At 32.5% G+C, this 16,110-nt stretch overlaps 1 long non-coding RNA gene across 1 annotated transcript; it reads right to left on the reverse strand.

Annotated features, from left to right (window-relative positions):
• Window positions 1–1,399: 1,399 nt before the first annotated feature.
• Window positions 1,400–6,332, reverse strand: LOC143079592 (uncharacterized). The gene is made up of 3 exons (XR_012979441.1): window positions 5,342–6,332; window positions 3,155–3,352; window positions 1,400–1,558 (listed from the first exon to the last, which is right to left on the reverse strand). It is a non-coding gene; the product is annotated as an uncharacterized LOC143079592 (long non-coding RNA).
• Between the last annotated feature and the right edge of the window lie 9,778 nt (window positions 6,333–16,110).

The raw sequence follows: 16,110 nt of genomic DNA on the forward strand, positions 1-16,110 counted from the left end.
AATAATAGCTTTATATAACGCTGGTAGGGAGTTATCTCAATTGCAATCATATCACATATTATTTTTAAATTATATTTCGACTGCACTTAACGATTAGATTATTTTTCGTGTCCCTATGGTCTGTATATAAAAAATTGTTTCCATCTTTTACAGAACTATCAAATTCTAAATAAATTGTATTGGAACTGTTTAAGGAAATTGATGAATTTCCACAGATTTTTATTAGTGAATTATGACCTAGATATTATGTACAATTTTAGACTTTATAAAGATGATGGATGGCTGGTAAAGCGCTGTAACAAATTTAAAAAGGCCGTCCAATTCCTAAGATCAAACGTTTTTCATTTTCAATATCTTATTTAGAACATCATTTGTCTTCCAGTAATTGCTATTTATCGACACTACTGGTCTCAAGGTTTATATAAATAAAACAATTGATATATACCCAAGATTGTTTGCCCAAATGATATGACAAGGAATTGATATCCACAGAAAAGCATCTGAGTATATCAATAGTTCTCTGAAATATCTATTAAAAAGAAAGCTAATAATTATAAAATTTAGTTGATTTGAGAATACAATTAAAACATTAAAGAAAGCGTTTTTTTTATCATCATAATTATTCTTTTATGTTTTAATGCACGTTGTTTAACCAAACATAAAGTATTTATGTGCTAAAATGCTCCATCTATTTTGAACATATGTGTAAATAACTGAGCACATCCAATTATTTACACTTCAACATTAGCCTTTACTTTCTAAAGTCAATAAAACAAACACAAGTTTGGATACTGAATGGCGCAGTGACCACCTCGAAAATTTTATTTCTTATACAAAATGTATCTAATCTGCATGTTTAGTCTATCAAACTAAAATAATAAAAGTCCTATCAAAAACACAAGATGTCAGAATCTTGGACAATATGTTCTGCAACAAAATAATCTACAAAATAAATACAACACATTTAAATACTGTTCTACATAAAACTTGAATACAAATATTTTGTATACAAAAAAAAAAAAAAAAAAAAAAAAAAAATGAAAATAAACTTCTACCTATATATATATGACGTGCGCGTATGTGGTCACTACCCAGTCCTCGATAACTAAAAACCCGTGCAATTTACTTTTATACTGACCGCCAAACCGGTTAACGGCAATTGTATACAACTTATACAAAATCTCCCTTATAAAATTAATGCGCAATCTTTCAAATACCTTGCGCATACCGCACATAAATTCATTTATGTTTTAATGCACGTTGTTTAACCAAACATAAAGTATTTATGTGCTAAAATGCTCTATCTATTTTGAACATATGTGTAAATAACTGAGCACATCCAATTATTTACACTTCAACATTAGCCTTTACTTTCTAAAGTCAATAAAACAAACACAAGTTTGGATACTGAATGGCGCAGTGACCACCTCGAAAATTTTATTTCTTATACAAAATGTATCTAATCTGCATGTTTAGTCTATCAAACTAAAATAATAAAAGTCCCATCAAAAACACAAGATGTCAGAATCTTGGACAATATGTTCTGCAACAAAATAATCTACAAAATAAATACAACACATTTAAATACTGTTCTACATAAAACTTGAATACAAATATTTTGTATACAAAAAAAAAAAAAAAAAAAAAAAAAAATGAAAATAAACTTCTACCTATATATATATGACGTGCGCGTATGTGGTCACTACCCAGTTCTCGATAACTAAAAACCCGTGCAATTTACTTTTATACTGACCGCCAAACCGGTTAACGGCAATAGTATACAACTTATACAAAATCTCCCTTATAAAATTAATGCGCAATCTTTCAAATACCTTCCGCATGCCGCACATAAATTCATTTATGTTTTAATGCACGTTGTTTAACCAAACATAAAGTATTTATGTGCTAAAATGCTCCATCTATTTTGAACATATGTGTAAATAACTGAGCACATCCAATTATTTACACTTCAACATTAGCCTTTACTTTCTAAAGTCAATAAAACAAACACAAGTTTGGATACTGAATGGCGCAGTGACCACCTCGACGCACAAAGAAAGTAGACAGAAATATACAAGTAACTAAATTCCAAGATTCTTAGAAACTGATAAACGCTTTTGTAAATTTTCTGACACATATCCGTCCTTGGCTCTATCTGATTTCCAGCGACCGTGCATTTTAAATAATCTATCAGATATACCATTCTGAGCGGCGGCTGTTGCCCCTCCAGCTCTGAAGCTATGTAAACCAAAATCAGTTATACTACAGCCAAAATCAGCTAATGCCATAGATACGATTTCTCTAGTTCTAGTGTACGAGAGACATACATTTTTCTTTCTTAATGAAAATACATTACGACTCTTAAAAAACGAGATCGATCTAAAAATATACATGTCGGACTTCATATCTATATTGGCTACATCTAAATAGTTTGAAAGTAAAGCAACAGGACATTGTGGACTTTCTAGCTTTGATATAAAAACATGGTTGCCTTTTCTATAACAATCTGTTTTGCTTCTTTCGACAAAAATATCTATATAACCATCACAAAAACTTATATGTTTGGCTTTAATGTTACATAATGCATTAAAAGGTAAAAAACCAGTATAAGCTAAAGAACAGATAGTAAGTAAACGTAAATCTTTGAGTGTGCTATTGGAAGTATAATATCTATCAAACAATTTAATCATAATATCAGGTGTCACAGGTTCCTTTTTCTTAATAGGTCTAGAAAGTGTTCTTCTTGCTGACTCAACTATTGAAGAAATTAAATCTGAGTCGCAAGGATTTTTTACACCAGCTAAATTGTGTGCCCATCTGATACTATAAAATGCAAACTCTATTAAACTAAAATGATTTGCAGATTCTATTAAATTTTGCAGATAAAGACCAACATAAATTTCTTTGCATGGTAAAATACAACTTATTTCACGATACTTTTCTGTCCATTTGGCAAATCTTTTAAAACCACCACTATATTTGTCTACTGTAGATTTAGCTCTAGCATTAGTTACAGTTGTTGGCAAATTATGTAAAAGCAGATGAAGCTCAGGATGTGCCACTTTTTCATTTTCAGACCAGAATCCAGTAGAAAATATTTTCTGTAATCAAATAAACACTCCAATAAAAAATGTATTATATAATCAATACATACCGTTATGATTTCTATATGGTCCTGTGACCAACACTACACAATGCAAATAGGCAACACATCTTAGAAGATGTACGTCCAGTGACACTTAAACATATGGTCCAGTGACCTCTAAACACATACATGGTCCAGCAACCTTTAAGGCAGTCCAGCGTAATCATTACATAAAAAACCCAGTGGTGCAACATCTTTATCCAAAATCTGTAAATAATAAACAACATATTAATTCATCTGAGAAGCATCCAAACGAACAGCTAATAATAGCCCATTAAATGTCCCATTAGCGAACATAGAATTCTTATTATTGCCTGCAACTAAGATTCTGTCAATCTCATGAAATTCTAAAACATCTCTGACAAACCAAGCATATTCTAAATTTTCCTTAAATAAAAGAGGCCAAAACGCAGACGATGGCCATTTCGGAACGATTAATGTTCCTACTGCCGTGCAATTAATTAAATGATTGATGCATTTGCTAACTAGATTAACAGGAGGGACTAACCAATTATTATCCCCCTTCCAATTACAAGTAAAAGCATCAATTGCACTCGTACCCGGATTCCAAAATAGAGAATTAAATCTCCCGAGTTTCGCATTGTTCATATTAGCGAATCTATCAACTGTATGTAATCCCCATAATCTATCTATGAAGTTGAAAAATTCAAACGAAATACCCCAATCGTCAATATCGACGATCCTACTCAAAGCGTCTGCTTTTTCGTTATCTTCCCTCGGGATCCATTCTGGATGTAACGAAATGTTACAAGAAACACAAATACTAAATATTGACAAAGCCAACGTTTGCAATTCTGGTACTTTGCTACCTTTCTGAATAATACCAACAGCATTTTGGTTATCTGTGAAAAACGAAACTAAACTATTCGATAGTAAATGCTTAAAGCTATCTATAGACAGTTCAATAGCTTTCAATTCTCTCCAAGTGGAACTTTTAATAGCTTCATGCTTCAACCACTGCTTATGCATGATATAATCAGAATTAGCTACAAAACCTGCAGCTGCACCATCACTGGCGTCAGTGAACACTTTAAAATCTGAAATTTCTCGCAAGATTGCCACAGGCTTTAAACTTACGATATTTTGTCTCCAAAATAAAATTTCTCGTATAGAACCTGAATAAAAATTCAAATCTACAAATTGATCCCACTCATCTCTACTGTTAATCACTGAAAAAATGCACCTAGTCATTATCTGTGTGACATTTTCTATAACTGGGGTAAAAGAAATTATTTTACCACAAAATTTCGCAAGCAACCTTATTTTCACTTTGTGAGGCTGTTCTAAAATGACTCCTGCTAAATCTACAATATTTGCCACTTTCTCTGGAAGCAATTGAAATAGACAAAGCTTCAAATCCCATATAAATCCAAGCCAGACTAAATTCTGGACAGGCCTCCAAATACACTTATCTTTATTGGGTACAAATCCAGACAAAATCAAGTCATGTTTCACCCGTATAGCTTGTTGTGCACATACCTGTTCTTCTTCTGCTAACGCCAAGCCATCGTCCAAATAAACAGTTATCTTAATCCCATCCTTACGCCAATGTTATACCAAAAGACAAACTACCTTTGTAAAAATGTACCCTGCTGATGAAAGCCCAAATGGCAAAACAGTAAAAACGTAATATTTTACAGAATTACCAAACTTCCATGAAAATCCCAAATATTTTTGATGATTAGGAAAGATATTTATGTGATGATAACCAGACTTAAGATCAAAGACGAATTCAAAACAATTCGAAGTTAAAAACTGACTAGCTGTTTTCCAGTCCTCGAACTTGACCTTACAATAACGTACCTGTTTGTTTACATGTCGTAAATCTAAAATTAAACGACCTTTACCTGATTGACTTACAGATACCGTTAACGGATTTACAACAAAAGGTGCGTTCGACTCCTCTCTGATCAAATTAGAATCTAACAAATCCTGTATAGCCTTCCCTACAAAATCTGAATTATCAAATGCAGATTTATCGTTTTTCAAAAATACACTTTCAGGTTCATTGATAAAAGGAATTTTATAACCAGAATTAATTATATCTAGAATAAAATCTGAAGTATTTATGCTTTTCCAAAAAGAAATAGAATGCTTCAGTCTATTATGTACATTAATCAAAAATGAACCAGATTCATATTCAAAATAAGTTTGAAAATTGTCTAAGCTTTGTACCTGTAAAATGTCCGAATTTCTTTTATGCAGAAGACCCTCTGGAAGCTGTGAAGTTACTGTTCCCTCCGTTCTTGCATTCCTTGGCCCAATGCTCATACAACCCACACTTGTAGCAGATGTCTCTGGCTTTTGATCTGACGAATCTTGAATTAGGGCCCGATGCCCGCCAACACGAAAGGGCGGCTGTGAAACAGTTGCAATACCATCAGCTCCACGAGCGACTGAAGACGGACCGCTTGCAGCTTCAGCGGGTCTTTTCTTAACACTTCTGTTACCGCTACTACCCTTTGTTACTTTCATCTTCTTCACGGCTCTCGTCTCTGCAGATCGTATCTTCTTCTCATCTTCTGAATTGCTAGCTACCTCGTCAGAAAGATATTCGTCAACGGTTTTCCATCCTGCCTCTGACTTGTCCGCTATACGGATCAGTTTGTTTCTCTTCTTTAGCACCTTTTCAGACTCCTCCAACAACGAAACGGCCTTGCAATATCTCTTATGATGCAAGTTGTCTAAAGCGCCACTAATATTGTCTAAAATGTCTGAATTTAGATCAAACTGCACCTGATTTCCTTTGTATCGTAAATTATTCTCGGTCTTCTTGACTTTACGGGCTAAATCCTGAGTAGTGTCAGCGAAATTTCTTTCAATCCCCGACAATTTCTTACCAAAGTAGTTTTGCATAAGCGAAAGCAAATCAGCATTGGAAATCTCCTCATCAGGAACCGCAGCATGTGAAGCAACTTCAGGTTGAATATCATTCAATAAGTTGTCTGGCTCCATATCGGACATGATGAAAATAAACTTCTACCTATATATATATGACGTGTGCGTATGTGGTCACTACCCAGTCCTCGATAACTAAAAACCCGTGCAATTTACTTTTATACTGACCGCCAAACCGGTTAACGGCAATAGTATACAACTTATACAAAATCACCCTTATAAAATTAATGCGCAATCTTTCAAATACCTTCCGCATACCGCACATAAATTCATTTATTTAAGCTTTACTGGAGATAATATAATCCAATACCTAAAGGACAACTTAATCGATAAAGACTTTAGAATAATAAAAAGTTCTCATCTAGTGAAAGATGTTCTAATAATCCTTTTGTTTTTGTTTTACATACTGTATGTGAACTTAAAAACAGATATGCGTAAGATGAATCAGAATTTTCATTACAACCAGAGGAGTTTCAATTTCTTTTTATTCATTTGAACACATTCACTGGCACATTTACATGAATAAGAGTCGAGTGGTACATACATGTAACTGATGAGTAAATTAACAAACAAAAAAATAACAAACTCAAAGGACAATTTAAAACGTAAGGTTCGTTAGCAAATGACAAAATCGAAAGCTAAAACGAGAGGAAAACGATTGTCACATTCCTGAGTTGGTACAGGCATTTTCTTATGTAGACAATATTAATTAAACCTCTTTTCTAGCTAGCTAAACCTCTTATTGGTATGGCAGTCGCATCGATTCCATTGTTTCGACAACGATGTGTAAACAAAACAAACAGACACAATAGGTAAAAATTCCATGAATAGGGGAATAGTTGTCAACATTTTGCTATATAATCACTATAGAAAATAAAAAAAATAAGTAACAAAGAAACACAAAAAGTCACATATTAAGTTAAGCTATTTTAATTGATATTTTATAGTGTGTTTTTCTATGTTGTGATGTTACACTATTGTTTCAGATAAGGGTGAAGGTTTGGTATCATTAAAACGTTTAAACCAGCTGCAATTGTTTGCATCTGTCCTAAGTTAGGAATCTGTTAGTCATTTATTGATGTGGTTCATAAGTGTTTCTCGATTTTTTTTACATATAGATTAGACCTTTGGTTTTCCCGATTGAATGGTTTTACACTAGTATTTTTTTGGAGCCCTTTAAAAATTGCTGTTCGGAATGAGCAAAGGCTCCGTTTTGCAGACTTTACTGTGACCTTTAGTGAACTTGATATGATATTATTATTAACAACGTCCTGTTTTTTCTGATGGACTTTATTTTTAAATGGACGAGAAGTTCTTTGACACACCCCTGGTTTATCAACTTTCTACTTATACAATGATTTTACATAAAAAGTTCACCTAATATGTTGTATTTCTGGTTTTTTTTACTCATCTTTGCCAATATAACGGAATATTACGCGACTGTCATACAAGAGAAAGGTTTATCTAGCTATAAAACCAGATTTAATCCATCAATTTAATTTCTGCGGAAAAAAATGCATGTACCTAGTCAGGAATATGATTGTTCTTATCCATTCGTTTGATATGTTTGTGCTTTCGATTTTTCAATTTGATAAGTAACTTTCTTTTTGAATTTTCCTGTGTTTTTAGCATTTTTTGTGAATTTACCTTTTATATGTCATATGACTTTAGTCATGGAACAAACGATAAACTTTTATCAAGAATAACCAATTTTGCAATTTAATACATTATTTGTTTAATTCAATGTTGTTTTGATTCATTCCATTAGGGACGACATCAAAAGATCGATGTAGGATAAAAAACTTAAATCGAATAGTTTGGGGGTGGGGGGTCAACATTGCTGCAAGTTTTGTTAATCTAAAATCGATTTTACATATATCCATATAGGTAAATCAATTTTTCCCAAATTAAGTTAAGAAGGGGGGTAGGGGGGTCAGCGAAAAAACTATGTGAATTAAGTTTTTTATCCTACATTGAACTTTTGATGTCGTCCCTTACTTTCAATAGAAAAAAATATATTTTCAGAAATTAAAAATCAAATAATTAACCAAAGAAAAATGAGAACAAATCAGAGGCGTCAACAATAAGGGTGCTTGTAAAATGGGCGGAAGAAGGTGAAAAATCGACTAGTTACTTTTTCAATCTTGGAAAGCAAAACGGTAAAAATAAATTATGGAGTCGAATAAAAACAGAAATGGGCATTATAAACACAATATAGACGGAATACTAAATGAACAAGTTAAATTTTACTCAAATTTATTTAGTTCCGAAAGATGGCATTTGGAAAATGCTCAATATTTAACAAGCCATATCGAAAACAAACTAAATGAGGAGGACAAACAATTACTAGACCGTGAAATTAACGCGGAGGAAATAATGAAAGTTCTAAAAATTATAAAAACAAAGAAATCCCCATACCAGGGGAGGACGGGATCATATCAGAATTTTATATATTATTTTGGAATACAATTCAAGGGGAATTTTGTACGTTATTGCAAGAAATATTTAATAAAAAAACAATGGCGGACTCACAATATAAAGGAGTTTTAACATTACTATTTAAGGGCGGGGAACGAGAAAACATGCGGAACTGGCGCACTCTTACACTACTGAATTGTGATTATAAAATTATAGCAAAAATACTAGCAGAAAGCCTATTCATCCCGACCAAAAAGGGTTTGTAAAAGACAGACATATAACGGAAGCAAATAGAATGATACAGGATATTATAAAATATATTGATAGTGAGGATGAAGAGGGTATATTGTCTTTCCTGACCAACAAAAGGCTTTTGATAGGATGGAATGGGGATGGCTAGACTTTGTTATGAAGGAATTAAATTTTGGGGACAATTTTCGTGGTTGGGTTCAAATGCTATTAAAACGTGCTAAGGCATGTATAAAAACAAATGGTTACGTCTCTAAATATTTTTCAGTTTCTAGATCAGATAGGCAGGGATGTCGTATATCCTCTTTTTGATATATATTACAAGCAGAGCCCCTGGCCTGTGCAATAAGGACAGAAAAAGACATTGCAGGTATTATGTTGCCCGGGGAAGAAAACGGGGAGCTTATAGAAACCAAATTGAATATGTTTGCTGATGACACGCAATTATGTAATAAAAATGAAAGTTCTGTTAGAAAATCTTTTGAAATATTAGACAAATATGAAAAGACCTCGGGTTCAAAAATTAATTACGAAATGACTAAGGGAATAAATATTGGCGCAAATAAACGCAGACGGCCTACTTTTAAAAAGATAGCTGGACAACAGATAACATAAAAACACTAAATATTCACCATGGTTATAACATTGATACCGACAAAATATGGAAATCAGTATTGGAAAAAGTAGAAAACTGTGTAGACATCGGGAAAAGTAGAAAATTGACATACTCTAGCTAGAAAAGTCCTTATTGTTAAAAATTTAATTATTTCAGTGTGTGGTTAAGAAGTAAGAGGTTTACCTGAAAAACATAAAAAAAAGAGACTTAAATAAGATAATTTGGGATTTTATTTGGGGTGGTAAAGTGAATCAAGTACACCGGAAGGTTTGTTGTTTAGACGGTAAAAAGGGGGGCATGGGGATGGTAAATTTGGATAGTTGGATAGAAAGTAGATATATCAAATCGAAATATTCGATATTACACAAGCCATTATCAAGTTTGAATGCAATAAGCACATTTTGGTTAAAAAAATATGATAAAAAATTTGCAGATAAACTTTTTCTGTGTAGATGTTCAGACCTTTCAGGTCTTGAGATAAAAAAAAATACCACATTATTACAAAAACGCTTTACAATCGTGGTCAAAATTGACAAGGATCACACAGGGTATAATAACTAATAAAATGGAAGTAAAAAAGTTGCCTTTATTTGGAAACTCAAATATTTTATTTCAAAGAAAATCTATATTTTATTCTTCTTTTTCAAAAAGTCTAATAAAAACTATTGGTGATATATGGGATGATAATACCAATGAATTCAAATCGTGCAATGAAATATATCAACAACTTATAGATAAACGCAATTGTATTTCGGAATATTCACGAATTAAAAGTGCCGTACCGCAAACTTGTCTACAGGTTTTAAGAAATAACGATGTACAATGCACTTTAAAAAAACACAAAATTAAAATTTCGGAAAACTTTGAATTTATAAATCCAGATAACAAAATCATTAAAATCAAAGATTTGACATTAGAATATCTTCAGTTAAACTTAAACATAACTGAGACCCCTAAATGTCAAACAAAATGGGAAAATTTGTATAGCGAGTACATAAATTGGGAAAAAATTTGGCTAAATCTCAGTAAACTGGATATCAATAGAAAAGTTAAAGAATTTCAATGGAAATGTATATAAATAACGATGCACTCGTTGAAAAAGATATTCTATTAGGAATCTGTTTAGATAATTCGAATAATATAATTGTTAACGCAATAATACTTTATTTAAATGGGCTATTTGGAAAATATGTAATAAATGCAAATTCGAAAAAAAAACTGAGTATGCAGTCTATACAGGCTTTGTTGAAATTGCATATGAAAAACGAATTAAGACTACTTTTACTACGGTCAGATATAAAATATATATGTAGATTAAAAATTGAACTCTTTATCGGAAATATGTAGGTAAATATTTTTAGTTCAACTGCTCTAAACTAAAGGTGTGTTTGATTCCATATGTAATAATAATACTATATCTTAGGAAGAACGTAGGGAACAATATGTTTGTTTAGAACTGTTGGTTTTTTTTTACAGAAAGAAAGATTTGTACTGTTATTAATACTTGAATCTATGTCTGTGCATTGTGGCACCGTTCCTCTAAAGTCCACAACACCGCTAAAGTCCACAATAATTTTCCGCTAAAGTCCACAACGCCGCTAAAGTCCACAAACTTTCCGCTAAAGTCCACAAAATGACCTCCGCTAAAGTCCACAAGAAAACGCCGTTAAAGTCCACAATAACAAGTTCCGCTAAAGTCCACAAAAAAGCACCGTTAAAGTCCAAACATTTATTTTTTATTATCAGAAGATCAATTCGCTGTTTTATTACTCCCAATAGTATATATATCTAATAAAAATCATGAACCCTTGTTTTTTCAAAGTATTTCTTATGAAAGCGTATTAGGGACATAGTAAACATAAAATTTGTAATGAAATATTTTTCAAAGTCGAAATTTTGACATTCCAAATTTAAAAATTTCGACTTAAACTCGAATTTTTTGAATTTTCACAAATTTTTGAATTCCGACTAAGTAAAAATTCAAAATTTTGATTTTTTTTTAAAACTCGAAATTTCGACTTTTCTCAAACGCAAAATTCGACTTTTCTCAAACTCAAAATTTCGACTTTACTTCAAACTCAAAAAAATACTTCCTTAAACTCCAAATTTTGACTTTTCTTATGATGCGTTCACACGTAATTCGCTTTACTGTCCGAACGTCGTTAACTTTTAATTCGTAACAACAAAAACGGATTTCTAAGGCGAATTGGTTAGTGCGAATTAGACAATTCTAATCAATTCGAATTAAAAAAGAAGAGTGTGTGAACACGATTAGCGAATTCGATTGGCCTTCTAACATATCGACTTTTTTAAAACAAAAACAAAAAACTTTTAAAACTGAAAATTTCGTCGTTTCCTCACTATTTAAACATAGACTGTTAGTAATCAAACACAGCTACTAGTATTACAATTTTAGGAGGAGAAGACATGGACGCAAATTAAAAAGCAACCGAGGATCCACACATTTTGGCAATTTATTTTCAGAAATTCGTTTGGTTCTAAAAATATAATAAGGATAATCATTTTATATTGAAGAGTCTCATTCGGAAAGAACATGCATGTTAACAGAAATTTTTAGTTTGAATAAATTTCAAGATTTAGAATGTCAAAGTTTCAAGTTAAAGTCAAAATTTCGAGATTTAAATAGTTAAAATTTCGAGTTAAAGTCGAAATTTACAGATTTGAAATGCCGAAATTTTGACTTTGAAAGAAGAAGTTCACTGCTAATTTTATTTCTACTATATATTAAAAGAAGATGTGGTATTATTGCCAATGAGACGGCCTTATTATGTCCCTTATGTGGGGCCTTAAACTAACGGCCTTACTATGTCCCTTATGCAAGGTTCACACATTGCCGATTATTGCTCCGGTTTGAGACAAACAGCGATACGACACGAAAAGTGAAAAAGTCGGATTACTATCCTCACTTATCTGGAATGTTCTATCATTATCTGAACAAAGTCGTATAAGTTCGTAACAGATTCCTACGGGTCGGGAAGGGTCCGAATAGTTCGGCGAAGCACCCCGACAATTATGGGCGTCCCCTAACATTCGGGGAAACTCAGCCGATTTTGTCTAGTAGGATTATAGTCGTGCTTGTGTCGTGACAGATTATGCTGTATCGGATCAAAATCCTAACAATGTTCTGTGTATTCTTTACGGTGTCCTGTGGAACGGGAATGATCTTGAGAAATTTTTCATTGCTGTTTTTCTGCCGATTGGGTCCAGATTGCATCAAGATCTTGTCGATTGCGAACTTTTTTTGCCGAAACCGTTCCCAAACAGTCCCGTTATTAATTCTAAATTCGTCAATGATACCCACGTCAGAGTCCCGACAATTACAGAATACAATACGACTGAGACCAAACAAAGCCGTTTGCAATGCGATATCTAGAGCGGACCGTGATAGGATTACGTTCCGACAGTACCTGGTCATCCCGAGTATGCCGACAGTTTTCGAACGGATAACTTCCGTCAGCGTCGAGTCACTGTCTTGTCACTATCTGATGGCTGATGGATTACATTCGGTAGAATCGGGACGCAGTCGTAACAGACTCGGTCGAATTTTACCTGGCGAAAGATACAAATCGGATTAGAAGCGGATTTAGAACGGGATTAACTGGATAAATTCGCTTGGAAACGGTTTAATATCGACGCTTCCTGAACAATATCTGATTGTTGTCGTGATTAAAAAAAAAATTTTACAAATTTTAATTGAAGTTTGAATTTCCATCCACGATTCATAGGATCTTGATCAGACTTTAATTAAATTTTAATCGGGAATGGTCCTGTCAAGGACTGCAGTTAAAATCGTGAATGTGCGACCCTAGCTTAAAAGATACAAATTAGATTAGAAGCGGATTGAGAACGGGATTATAGGGATACATTCGCTTGGAAACGGTTGAATATCGAAGCTTCCTGAACAATATCTGACTGTTGTCGTGATTAAATTATTTGTTTTACAAATTTTAATTAAGGTTTGAATTTCCATCCACGATTCACAGGATCTTGATCAGACTTTTGACAAATTTTAATCGGGAATGGTCCTGTCAAACTGAGACGGCAGTAAAAAAACGTGAATGTGTGACCCCAGCTAAAGCCCCAGTCCCACTAGACCACGATTGCACCATGCTCACCTCGATCTAAATAAAAATCAGAACGTGGTGAAGTCGCGGTATGGGCATGATTAATATCGCACTACGATCTGTGAAAAACATGCAAATTTTGATGATCGAAGTACGATCGTGTAGATCGCGGTAAGGTCGTATCATGGTCGTGGTGAGATCTTCAAGATCGTGATGAGCGTGGCTAACTTTGAACATAGTATTTTTGGTAATTTACCTTTTGCTTATATTGAAATTATTTTTTAAAACTAAATAAAAATATATATAAAAAATCTTGCATGTCTGCTTTTTTTTTTTTTTTTTATCAAAATCACTCACGTGTACGTTATAATGTCATTTTTTTAGTTTGAAGTAAAGTCGAAATTTTGATTTTGAGAAAAGGCGAAATTTTGCGTTTGAGAAAAGTCGAAATTTCGAGTTTTAAAAAAAATCAAAATTTTGAATTTTTACTTAGTCGTAATTCAAAAATTTGAGAAGGTCAAAAATTCGAGATTAAGTCAAAATTTCGACTTTGAAAAATATTTTATTACAAATTTTATGTTTACTATGTCCCTAATACGCTTTCGTAAGAAATACTTTGAAAAAACAAGGGTTCATGCTTTTTATTAGATGTATATACTATTGGGAGTAAAAAACCAGCGAATTAATCTTCTGATAGTAAAAAAAAATGTTTGGACTTTAACGGTGCTTTTTTGTGGACTTTAGCGGAACTTGTTATTGTGGACTTTAACGGCGTTTTCTTGTGGACTTTAGCGGAGGTCATTTTGTGGACTTTAGCGGAAAGTTTGTGGACTTTAGCGGCGTTGTGGACTTTAGCGGAAAATTGTTGTGGACTTTAGCGATGTTGTGGACTTTAGAGGAATTGTGGACTTTAACGGTGCCACAGTGCATATTAATATGTATATTGATAAATTACACACATCACGTTTCTTATACATCAGTACTCAACACATGTGCTTTTTACTTTTATAATCCATACGTAAGTCACAGATTCATTTCAACTTTTGTTCATTCACATTAATTCAATAATTTCCAATTCTAACTATAACTATTTTTTTTCTTCAATCAAATATATAGTTTTCACGTTTAAATCAACACATGTATAATGTAAGTCAGTGAACCGGATATACGTTAATTATTATGTATTAATGATGCCTTTTGTTATCTATTAATCATGTGTTTCTTTGTCTAATACGTTCTCCTATTTATTTGTATTGTAGTCCTGTAATATTATGTTGTCATTTCAATGTTATATTTAACATTGCCATTAAAGTGCGAGGTTTGGCATGCCACAAAACCAGGTTCAACCCACCATTTTTATCTTTAAAAATGTCCTGTACCACTCGCATACACTTATTTTAATAATATGTCTTAATAGAGAAGACAACACAAGCGACATAAGTATCTACTTTATACATTAAATGTTACTTAATAATGGTATTTGTACGTATGAAGCGTCAACTTCATGTTATTTATACCTTTCAAGCGTCATTATAACATACATTGTACGTATGAAAGTGAAAATTATTAATTTGGATTGTCTTTCTTTTCCCAAAATCATTTTTAGACCGTTAAACAGGTGAAAACTTATGTATTACGAACTTAATCACTGACTGCATACGTAAGATGGTAAGTCGGTGATTGTTTTTACAGATATATATTTTTTTACAGTAAGCTAAAAAAATACGATTTTTATAGATAAACGAAATATATCAGTATCTTTTAATATAAGTTGACATATTTTATACATTTCTTTCCAAATTGATTATTTAAGTTTTCGGTGAAGACGAAATTTGTATTTTATACGACCGCAAAAATTGAAATTTTTTTGGTCGTATATTGGTATCACGTCGTCGTCGTCGTCGTCCGAAGACATTTGGTTTACGCACTATAACTTTAGTATAAGTAAATAAAAATCTATGAAATTTAAACACAAGGTTTATGACCTCAAAAGAAAGGTTGGGATTGATTTTGGGAGTTTTTGTCCGACCAGTTTAGGAATTAGGGGCCAAAAAGGGCCAAAATAAGCATTTTCTTGGTTTTCGCACTATAACTTTAGTTTAAGTAAATAGAAATCTATGAAATTTTGACACTAGTGTGGATCTAGCCGTCGATAGCAGCCGGCGTTAATATTCATGAGGCCAGCCTTCAATAATATTCATGAGCCGGCAATAATATTCATGAGATGACTTGCGTTCGAAGAAGTGTTGTTAGAAACTATGAACGATAACTATGATTAAATAACGTTCCTATTTATATGTGATATTACTTCAAACAGGCATGTCAATGGGTGTCTTCTTCGAGGTCCGCGTTTACTAAATTAACTTTTGGTCTTCTTAAAGGACTTCTAGGTCTGCGTCTTTAAATAACATTGTAAATGTAATAAAAACAATGCAAATGCTTCCATCAATATAAAACAAAGTAATGGTCTTTTAACATTCTGTGATAAGAGAAATAATGTAAACTGAAGCAATAACAAGTTGAAATAAATATAATTAAATATAGAAATTTAATGGGACATTACAACAAACAAATAAAGTAAAAAACAGTTCTTATTAAAATTTTGTGATTGTTGAATTAATGTAAGCTACAAAAAATAAAAAAAAATGATTGAATACTAGTATAGAAATTTAGGAATT

Source organism: Mytilus galloprovincialis, chromosome 6, assembly GCF_965363235.1.
Source record: "Mytilus galloprovincialis chromosome 6, xbMytGall1.hap1.1, whole genome shotgun sequence".
Classification (NCBI taxonomy): Eukaryota; Metazoa; Mollusca; class Bivalvia; order Mytilida; family Mytilidae; genus Mytilus; species Mytilus galloprovincialis.